Here is an 11,977-nt window from a genome sequence, read left to right as displayed (position 1 = left end):
TAAATGGTATTAACTTCTAAATGATTTTTTAATTTGAGACTTTCCATTCGTTTTAATGACTCCTTTGGCAAATTCTGACTATAATGACCTTTGCTCTTAAATCAGTGGCTCCCATCTATGTTTTCCAGAATAGTCTCGTCTTGCAAAAGATCTATAGTAGTTTTATCATGCACAGACTTCATCATAAAAGATCTTTGGGAAGTGCATAATTTAAATAAATTACAATTTGTATTACGAATCAAACATAGAAATTTCAATGGTTAAGAAAATCATCTCACATATTCTGCAACTGGCTAAGATCATATCATCAGTATTTCACTAACCTATTGTCATTAAAAACAAAACAATAAATCAGTCTCAAAAATGAAATGATATGAAATACCAATATGCAGATACTGGAAAACAGAGTACAGAGCTCTGAGTCTAAGAAAAGAAAGACAAATTAAGTGCATCTTGTAATTTTCAGACATTTTTGGGCACAGGATGCTTGCAGGGAAAGGGAGTCTCAACACACTGAGAAAATGTGACAGAGGATAAGAGAGACTAAAGAGGTTAGAATGTAGAGTGAAATCTATCATGCAGGTGGGAGCTCTGTTGAAGAGAACATAACCAGGAGTTGTTCAGGGTGTTCTTTAAACCTCTGACTGAATATTAAGCTATCTCTAGAAAGAATGACACTTCAAGAAGCCAGGCCACGAAAGTGAAGGAGCAGAAATCTGCAAAGGAACTATAAGCAGAACCCATATCTGAGCTGAGAAGCCCATACGCAAAAATGTGTTTCAGATTCGACAGCCTCAAGTAAAAGACACAGAAAATAGCAAATATTTTGGCAGTGCAATATCTTAGAACAAAGATTAAACTAAGAGGAGATAAGTCTGCTTTAGGATTGTATTAAGAAAGACTGAAATCAAGCTTCATGAAGTCTGTGGTGATTGGCAAGTAAATTAATAACCTGTCAGAAAAAAATCTAAACACTAAAGGAAAACAGCAGGACAAACAACTTTTAAAATGCCCAGCATCCAAACAATAATTGCTAGATTGGTAAAATGCTGTAAAATTAATCTCTAGTAAGGAAAAATAATCAGTTGAAACAAAGTCAGGTATTATAGGATCTTATCAATTACCAGACAATGATTTCAAATACTCTTAAGTATATACTATTAATATTTAATAAAAACACATATAATATTTTTTTAAATGGAGAGTATAGGGCTGCATAGAATACATGGGTAAGGGAGCTTGCCTTATACACAGCCAACCCAGGATCAATTCCTGGCATTGCAAATGGTTCCTGGAGCACCATCAGGAGTTATTCCTGAGTACAGAACCTTGAGTGATCCCTCAGCACAACTAGGTGTGGCCCAAAACTAAATACATAAACATAGAAGCCATAAAGAAGTATCAAATTTAAAATACTGTCTAATAGTATACCAGGTATATAGATCAGCTGAATAGATTATTACTTTTTTCTAAAGTAATAAACATGATTCCAAGATCACAGGAAAATTTTTTTTTTTTTTTGCTTTTTTGGGTCACACCTGGCGATGCACAGGGGTTACTCCTGGCTCTGCACTCAGGAGTTACTCCTGGCAGTGCTCAGGGGACCATATGGGATGCTGAGAATCGAACCTGGGTCAGCCGCATGCAAGGCAAACGCTCTACATGCTGTGCTATCACTCCAGACCCCAGAAAAATATTTTTAAATAGAAAAAATAATTGAACTTGAAAATATGGCACCAGGAACTATTGAAACTAAAGTCTAAGGGCAGGAAAAGACTTAAAAATTTGAGAGTCTCAATGTTCTTTGGACAATATTACAAAACTTTCTACCTAAGTAGCTGAAGTCTTCAGTAGATGATAACATATAGACAAATAGAGCCCTGCAGCACTGTCATCCCATTGCTCATTGATTTGCTCGAGTGGGCACCAGTAACGTCTCCATTGTGAGACTTGTTGCTACTGTTTTTGGCATATCGAGTACACCAAGGTTATCTTGCCAGGCTCTGCCGTGCAGACGGGATACTCTTGGTAGCTTGCCAGGCTCTCAGAGAGGAATGGAGGAATTGAACATGGGTCAGCTTCATGGCAAATGCCCTACCAGCTGTGCTATCACTCCAGTCCTTATAGATAAATATATAAAAAATAATAATTTTTAAATGTACATATTTTTAAATAATATAAACCCTCAAATTCTATAAGGAATGGATACTTAAGCAACATTATATGAAGATACATCACAATCAAATTGATAGAAATTATAAAAGCCCAAAAAAATGCATAAAATAGATATTATAGTTAGAGAAAAATTTCAAGTCTCTTCTTAGAGACTTTTATAGTTAAGTGAATCATACATACAGAAAATATATGTAGAATGCACATAGAAAAATATGGAAAATTAATGCCATCAAATTCTTTTAGCATACTGCAATAGCCAATTTGCACAACAGCAATTTAAAAATTATTATTTTTTATATATTTATCTATAAGGACTGGAGTGATAGCACAGCTGGTAGGGCATTTGCCATGAAGCTGACCTGGAATGAAAGAAATGAGATGTGATATATATGTCTTATGTTTTTCCAAATTTTCTAATTTAAGTGATTTTTAATTAAAAAATAGGATATTAAAAGGTACATGATATATGTAGATGGTAATTACAAAAGAACAAAAGAAATACACTGAAATAAGCAAATAATATACCATTTGAAAGTAGATTTTGTAATTCATGCAATATAAATATTGTAAACACTATAGCAACTAATACCTCATTAGAAAGTGATTTATATAAGTTGCAATAGAAAAGATCAAATAGAATATTAGAGATATTCAAGAAATACCCCCCAAAATATAAAAAAATAGCAAAACTAAGGGAGCAAAATAAAATTGGAAGGATATATACTGAAATACAGTGTTATTAATTATAATAAATGAAAACTGACTAAACAGATAAACTAAAAAGAGGAAATTCTCAGATATTCTAATATTATTCAACTTTGTATCTTCTACAAAAAACAGACTTAGAAATAGAGAAACATATTCAGCAATAAAAAGAGACAACCCATTGATGCATTTATTAAATGAGGCCCAGTAATATTTTTGATAAAAATATTCATATACAGTTGCATGCATATTGTATAGTTTACTGATAAGAAGTTCTATAATTAAAAAAACAAAATATTTGTAACCAGTTTTGATAAATGTGGCATAGTATTTACTGTAAAGCTGCAGAAATTAACATTTTAGAATAGTGGAAATGTTCTATATTTTGAAAAAAACATTGTTTTATTAAGCCATATGGTTACAGTAGTAACAAGACTTCGGTATTGATATACAAAGTTACTTCACCCTATCACTACTAAAATAGCAAAATCTCTACCAATGTCCTTGGATTGCTTCTATTTCACCTTCTAATTCCCCTACTGCCCCTTCTCTTCCCCTACTAATTGGTAATATGAGTTTTGTAATATAAGGTGAAGGGTTTGTCATTTTCCAATACTATTTTCTTGTTTTGTCTAACACTTTCCACAGGTGGGAGCACAAACTGGTATTTATACTTATTTCTCTGACATGATATCATCTAGTTCCATCCAAGTTGTAGCAAACTAAATGGTTTCTTCTCTTTTACCAGCTATATAGTACTCCATGGTGTATATATACCTCGACATTTTTATCCATTCATCAGTTTTTGGACATTTGGGTTGTTTCCATAGCAGAGCTCTTAGGCTGTGTGCTTCAGTGATCTTGATTAGGGTGTTGATTATGATGAGCTATATAAATATAAAATCGTATATGCAGGACTGGAGCGATAGCACAACAGGTCATTTGCCTTGCATGCAGCTGACCTGGGTTCAATTCCTCCATCCCTCTTGGAGAGCCCAGCAAGCTACTGAGAGTATCCCACTGGCACAGCAGAGCCTGGTAAGCTACAGTGGCATATTTGGTATACTAAAGACAGTAACAACAAGTCTCACAATGGAGATATTACTGGTGCCCACTCAAGCACATTGATGAACAATGGGACAACAGTGCTACAATGCAGTGCTACTTAGAATAATTAGCATTTAATTTTAGGCAATGTGTACCTTGATAACACCTAGACAATAAAAAGGAAAAAAAAGACACTTGAGAAGAGAATAATCATTGTAAATATTGAAATTTCTCACTGATTTATCAAAATAGGTAAGCCAGAAACCAACTTCTTTTTTTCATTGTCATTTGTAACTTTTGACCTGTCAACCAATTTGTTGGGTTATGAAGTAATGATAGCTTGAAATTTTTTCAGCAACACTAAAACAAGTACTTTATGCAAATATTAGTGCCTAATTCATGCTTACACAGTTTCATTTTTGATAATACAAGATTATACTTTGAATAATTGCTAGTCTACCTATTGCTGTATGGTTCTCTAATTCTTCTGCAGAATTTTCTCCCAGAACCACCAATTATATTTATTTATACAGTGAAGATTTATTCATGCCAAAGTAAAAGTTTCAGTTTATTTCATGTCCAAAGAGATGAGTGGCCTTATGAAATAGATGATATAAATGGATGATATTATATTATAGATATGAATGTACTCTATTCCTAGAGTACAATTCTACAGTGTTTCTGGCCCTACCCAATGTGTGGTGCTTAAAACATACAACTGTTGAATTTCCAAGGTCCTCTGGCATGAAACATGATTTTCAAAAAAAACAAACAAAATACCTTTTGTTTCTGATCATAAGTTCTAAAATTATACCCAAGAATATATTATCATTCTTACACCTGTATGCATTACTTTATAGTAAGAAGAGTTAAAAAAAATTATCAACAAGATCTAAAGTGGAACTGATGTCCTTCTTACAGAATCACATTTAGAATTTAGAGGGTAATGTCATAAAAAAAAGTTGAGATAATCAACTTCTTTGCAGGCAATTTTAAATCTTATAAAGATGAAAATTATTAACAAGTGAAAAGAAATAATATAACACCTATGAATTAGGAAAGGATATAAAGAAAATCCATAATGAATCCAAAAGACTATTAAGGAGTAGAGATAAGTATAAATTAAAGAAATACACCAGGAAGTTTGAATTCAATGTATTAAAGTTCTGATGGAATTAAGAATAAAATTTGTACCTATTCATAAAACTTCATCTGTAAATAGGTAAATTTTTTAGATATAATGATATTTTTTTAATTACCTGGGCAAGGTAGTTTACTAATAGTTTACTAATGTACTAATTTGTTTGTTGAGAGTTAAACATATCACAGTTAACTCAATAAAAATCTGAAGAACAATCCTCATATGATTTAGAAGAGAGTTGATTAGATATATTAGATGGACATATTTCTTTTTAGAAACAAAGTTCTTTAAAGTATCAGTGTTCATTCATTTACATATTATCAACAGTTGCTATCTTATTACCTGAAAAACATATCATTTCTGAGATTGATAATTTTAGATACTTACACTAAAGAGCACAGCCCATACGACATTTTCCTTGTATGTGGCCAGCCCCGGTTTGATTCCTCCGTCCCTCTCAGAGAGCCCTGCAAGCTACCAAGATTATCCAGCCCGCACGGCAGAGCCTGGCAAGCTACCCGTGGGGTATTCTATATGCCAAAAACAGTAACAATAAGTCTCACAATGGAGACGTTACCTGCTGGAGCAAATCGATGAATAGCGGGACGACAGTGCTACAGTGTTACGCTAAAGAGCTATGACTTGTATCTATGGTACAACATACTGATATTTAGTTTTCATGCTATTAAAGAAATAGCAAAGTTTTTTACAGGTCTTCTTTGCTGGTAGTGATCAGTGAAGGAAAATAGAATGGAGAAAAGAAAGGGAATTTCCACTAACAAAAACAATTTGATTATTCTTTCTTTTGTATGTAGATTGTTATCAGTCCATAAGCTTTGAAAAGTTGTATATTTGTAAAATGCTTTTGATTGATGAATTTATTTTAAAATCAAAGATCATTTTTCTTTTAAAATGTGCATAATAATATTCCACTATTTTTCTGTTTGGCTTAATATATATATAAGCCCTATTATGCTCACTTTTTAACATTTATGTAGATTCTATACAAAATATTCTTATTTCACAATTTTCTTTATTTGTATTGTTTGGGGGCCACACCCACCAGGCTGAATTATGACCCTGTGCTCAGGGAACTTGGTGCTTGGAGGACCAAATGGGTGGCCAGGGAACAAAGCTAGGTCAGTAACGTGCAAGGTAAGTACCTTACCACTATCTTTCCATCCCATTACTCCACATTTTTAAATATTCAGAATCCTTTCCTTTCCAAAATATTTTTTATACAGTAATCTTTTTAATCTTCTTTTAGGCATATTGTAAAGCTATAAGCAACATTTTCGAAAGCTGTGTTAGAATTTGGCTCCTACTGAAACATTGAAAGAAAGAAGTAATAATAATTGAGTTTAAGTAATTGATATTAACATATCTTAAAAATTAGCTAAATGCTATCATAAATAATTAATTTGAAATAACCCATTATTTCTGCACAAATTTCTCATCAACAAAATTATGTTCATTACTGAGCTGGCAAAGAGCTTATACTTTTAACTTAGCCCTTTGTCTTTAACCCCAAATTTCTCCAAAGGGAATGTATTAAGTTCCTCAAAGAGATTGGAGAGATGGGGGGATGGAGGGAAGGAAGGAGAAAAAGAAAGAAGATAGAGAGTGTGAGAAGACTGATACCAAGAGAAAGAACACAGAGAAATGGGGTGGGGCAGGATTTTTAAGAATTGGTCCTTCCGTTGTGGAAACTCAGGGCAGACCCACGGGCTGCAGACCAGGAAGAGTGGATATTTCCCATAAGTCTCATTTTCCTGTTTGATGCTGGAAGGTCAACAGGTTGGATGAGGCCTTCCACAGTAGCTTCTGAGGTTACTATTATTCTTACCAGAGAGTGTGTGGGAGGGAGTGAGTGTTAAGGGGGGGATGACAAGGGGTCTCAGATCACAGTACATCTCTGTTAACTTGCTGATTTTCATGTCACATCATTGGAAAATCTTATTTATTGGGTCTAAAGTAAGGTCCTCAGTGGCCAAGAGTGATGGAAATCCTCAGGGCTCCTTCCCTTAGGGTGTTGAAGGTCTTTCCTGGTGAGGGAACCATGCTGTGTATGGGCCAGCGTGGGCCTTCCACATGCTAAGGATGGTCTTTATTCCTTCGAAATATCTCGAAGGACCCGGGAGTATTTCTCTAACACTCCGTAGCGCTTTGCATACCAAGGTACACTCAAGAACCAAGAGGCTCAGGCTGGAGCGATAGCACAGGTGGTAGGGTGTTTGCCTTGAACACAGCCAATCCAGTTTCGATTCCCAGCATCCCATATGGTCCCCTGAGCACCACCTGGAGTAATTCCAGAGTGCAAAACCAGGAGTAACCCCTGTGCATCTCCGGGTGTCACTGTAACTGTCATCCTGTTGCTCATCAATTTGTTCCAGCGGGCACCAGTAACATCTCCACTATGAGATTTGTTGTTACTGTGTTTGGAATACCAGATACGCCACGAGGAGCTTGCCAAGCTCTGCCATGTGGGTGAGATACTCTCTGTAGCTTGCCGGGCTCTCCGAGAGGACCAGAGGAATCGAACCAGGGTTGGCTATGTGCAAGGCAAATGCCCTACAGCTGTGCTATCACTCCAGCCCTTGCCGGGTGTAAACCAAAAAAAATTAAATAAAATAAAAAGAACCATGAGGCTGAGCAAGACTTTATGGCGGAATATTTTCCCGTGCCCCTAATAATGCATTTTGAAACAGGCTCTTCAAGAAATGCTTTATCTGCCGAACTTATCAAACATATTTTAACATGAACCTTTATCCTGCATGATCTATTAATCAATGTTTCTTCAAGTAGGTTGGGATCAGCAGTTCTAGTCCAATACGGTCAATCACAGAGGGAAAATGGAAGGTCAAGAAGGCCATCATAGCCAAAGTCACTTCTTAATAGCAGCAATTCAAGCAAAAGCCTGCGTCTCTTCTAGGGGGATGTATGTCTCCTTTCCTTCTGCTGTATCAAATAACAGCATTCTTTCTGATTCTCCATGTAAGTTTCACCTGCATTGAGATCACGGCCATCAGAATCTGCAGGGCCAGAATTATGGCTCAGCAGTTGATGACAGTCGGTCTCCGATGACTCTGGGTTTGATGCCTGGTACCAACCCAAACAGAATAGAATCGGTGCCTTTTTAGTTAAGGAATTCATTGCTGGAGCGATTACAGAGTTTTCTTTGGACACGCTGTGACAGAGAAGAGCTTATCACTCTCATTACCGTTCCCTTTAAAACGCCACTTTGCGTGCCTGAACGTCAGCTTTCTCCCATGCCAGCTGCAAAGGCTCTGACAGAATGACAGCCCTGAATTGGTAAATCATAGGGTGTGAATGATGTAAAGGTGGCAGTCACCACTCTATTAGTGTCCCCATAAGGAAGCCGAGAACCTCTAGTCGGGATTTTCGAAAAATTGTATAAAAATGGAGACAATTTTATCATCATCTAAAAATAAAGCGTTTTAAGAATCACAAATAATAAAACTTCATGGCACAAATGTTCTCAGCGTCTCTCCTCAAAGATGGCATTTCTCATTTGAAGCGCAGTAGCAGGAAGGTCCTGCTAAGAACTGGTAAATTCTAAATTTTATTAGTTTATGCGATGCATACTAGGACTTTAGAAATAAGTTCCCAAGAACACTCATATCACCATGTTTTCAAATACATAAATGTTCTGAGCATTGGATACTAGATAATTACCCCATTCACGAGAGCGCAGTATGAATCCCGATGAATGAGAAAGAGGCGGGCTTTCCAGGTGGGATGTGTGAATTTGTTACAAATGTCATTATAGTTTTCGATATTGGTATCTGATGAAAGGGAGAAGCTCCTAAAGATGTTTTACAGGACATACTACTGATTGTCAAATGCGCTGGGGCACTTTTTTTTCCCCACTATCCAAAAGCACAATGCTCCTATTGGGTATGATTCTGTAGATTCTTTTCTAAATTTGGAAAACCGTAAGAACTTTTCCTATTAGTTCATGCTAATAAGGATCACCTCAAATCATACCAAGTAGTAAGTTCTTTTTTAAATTTCTTTTATTTATTTTTTATTTGCTTTTGGGGTCACACCCAGTGATGCTCAAGGGTTGCTCCTGGCTCTGCACTCAGTGTTACTCCTGACAGTGCTTTGGGGACCATGTGGGATGCCGAGGATTGAATCCAGGTCCGCCGCATGCAAGGCAAACGCCCTCCCTGTTGTACTATCGCTCTGGCAGGGTTCCTCTTAGATAGTGGAGGAAACTTGCCCTTCCCTTCTATTGACTTAAAAAAAAATTTTTCATACATCCATACACACTGATACATATAGTAAAATGATAATTTGTTGTCAGAGTATCTTCATCTAAAATAATCTGGCTTCACAGTCTCACCATCTCTGAAATATTTTATCCTAAGTTTGAAATGTGACACCCCACACTCCTGCCAAAAAAATCTCTAAAATGCAGTGAACTGTCAAATACATCTCTTCAGCACTGAGTCGAAGATGTTTATCTCGTAAATTTCATTATAGCTTAGTAATATGGTTACAATGGTGTTAAAGTGTATGGTATTGATGTGCAGAATGACTGCACTGGCCACCCCTACACGCCCATGACTCCATCACCCTGTTTGTCTCACCTTCATCATGTCTCTCTATCGCCCCCTACTGTTTCTCAATCAGTTTCATAATTCACAGCCAAGGGTTTGTCCTAGTACAGCGCTATTCCGTTGTTTAGAATATCTATTCTATGATAGTTTTAGGGACACTAAAAGGTGCTTTGCAGATTTAGATGACTGTTCCTCAGAAACCTGGCAATATCCACCACTTCAATAATAATGTTATTTGCTATAGTTTCAACAGGCATGGGTTTCCCGAGCACCCCCAAAGAGAAGGGACTGAAAACTCATGCTCCAAATTGGGGTTTGTTAATATATGTCTTTCCTTTGCAAATTAAAATTTGTTATTCTCTCTAGCATCAAATCATGGGAAGACGGTGTATAAGCAAACCAGCCTGGAAGTTCTGTCACCACACAGTTTTTAAAGGTTGTAGCTAAGCTTGATGACTCCCATCTATGAAGAAGATGGATCGATTCCTAGAATATCAAGCTTTACAATGTTGAAGCCAGAAGCATTGTACCTGCAGTTTCAAAGTAAACCAAATGCCTGAATAGATATTGATCTAAATCAGTTTAGCTTGGCAATATTATCCCTCTTGTGATATGGCTTAACTTTTTACCATAACATAGATTCACTCTTGGAATGCTTCCAGCGTTCAGATGGCCGAGGGGAAAACATTACAGAGGCAGGTACTTGTACCTACAGGCTACACCTACGCATTAAACTCACTGCATAGTCAGCTTGGGTGAAATTAGAGAGAAAACTGCCCAAGCATGTCAAATGTTTAAGCTTTAAGACCCTGGGTGGAATAAAACAAAAGAGGAAGGAATCCAGGGGTACTTTAGCATAATCAAGCTGGCTCATGCCACTGAAGGCACAGCTGGGATTGAGAGTTTAACTGCTGTGAGGAAACTTGTAATTGTATCCAGTCCCAGAGTAACCAGTGGACATGTGGAGTGTGTGTGTGTGTGTGTGTGTGTGTGTGTGTGTGTGTGTGTGGACAGGGTGTTGGGGGGGTTGCAAAGAAGGGATGGTTAAAATTTCCCTGCTAAGAAAGCAAAGAGAGAACACAAATAAATCCTACACTAAGTAATGTTTCTCATTTCTTTCCTATTAATGGCTAATATCTTAAATATCTCTTTGCACCCCATGTCTTTAACTTCACTTGTGAATTTCATAGGTAAGGCTGATTGGTGTCCATCATAGTCAGACCCCTTTATTCTATCTGAAGTCTATTAGAAGATTCCAAAAGTGCAGTTCAATGCAGTAATGTCCTTAAATGTCCTACTTTTAGTGCAAACAAACGCTTTGAGAAAAAAAAATATATTTAATGTTTTCTGCACTCCACAGAGCTGACATCTTGCAATGCAATTCACTGGGTTTAAGCCTGATATTAAGAAAATAACGTTCTACTTAGTTTCTGTAACTCCCATGCTCCCATTTTAATGGATTTTTTCAATGCATTTCTATTTAGTGATTTTTGTCATTTTGAAATATTGACTGACAGCAAAGTAAGCTGTATGAGAGGAAAATGGTCATGGTCAATAGAAATTTTAAAAGATATATTCAGAGACTCTAATATCTAGAGGCGCATCAAATATATACTTACCACGTACATTTGGATTGCAGAAATGGGAGTTAGCTGGATGGGGCAAAGTGTTATATAAATCAATCAAAGGAATATATTTGGTGCTTGAATATATCATTTATAAAATCCTAGTAATAGTAGTTTTTTGTTTTTAAAGTAAACTTGGTCTTATTACAGTAAATTTTTGCATGATTTACTTTTCAATAGTCTGTTCTGTCGTGCTTCTAAGATATCAGACTCACCTAGAAAATAAAACAGTGATTTTATATTTAGTGGCACTGGTAATGCTCAAATTGGCAGCAGTTATCTCCAAAAGTATTCTAATCACTGTGCCAGGTGTCCAGAGTCGCAGCTCCCGCAGACTTGATTTATCAGCAGCATTTCTAAGACCAGACTTAGGTAGGCAAAGACCTAGGTCCAGGACAAATGTGTGGTATTATTATAACGAATGTTTAGCTTGTCCCGATTATTACAAAATCAGAATATGAAGAATATTTGCAGGACAATAGTTTTTAAATCATGTTGCTACAAATGAAAATATTTGTAGAAACGAAAAAGAACTAAACTTTCTAAAATCGAAAAAACTTGTAAGTTTATAGGAACAACCCAATTCTACATTAAATATTCCTGGGAGCCAGAGAGAGAGCATAAGTAGGTGAGGCACTGGCCTTGCATGTGGCCAGCCCCGGTTCCATCTTCATCACCACATACGGTCTTACCTGAGC

General features: G+C 36.4%; 1 non-coding gene across 1 annotated transcript; it reads right to left on the bottom strand.

Moving 5' to 3' along the window:
* Positions 1 to 11,618: 11,618 nt before the first annotated feature.
* On the bottom strand, positions 11,619 to 11,753 carry LOC129399206 (small nucleolar RNA SNORA72). Its single transcript, XR_008626987.1, has one exon. It is a non-coding gene; the product is annotated as a small nucleolar RNA SNORA72 (small nucleolar RNA).
* Between the last annotated feature and the right edge of the window lie 224 nt (positions 11,754 to 11,977).

The sequence above is a fragment of the Sorex araneus genome, chromosome 10 (genome assembly GCF_027595985.1).
Source record: "Sorex araneus isolate mSorAra2 chromosome 10, mSorAra2.pri, whole genome shotgun sequence".
NCBI lineage: Eukaryota > Metazoa > Chordata > Mammalia > Eulipotyphla > Soricidae > Sorex > Sorex araneus.
Note: the sequence above shows the minus strand (reverse complement) of the source record. Positions and strands in the feature narration are given on the sequence as shown.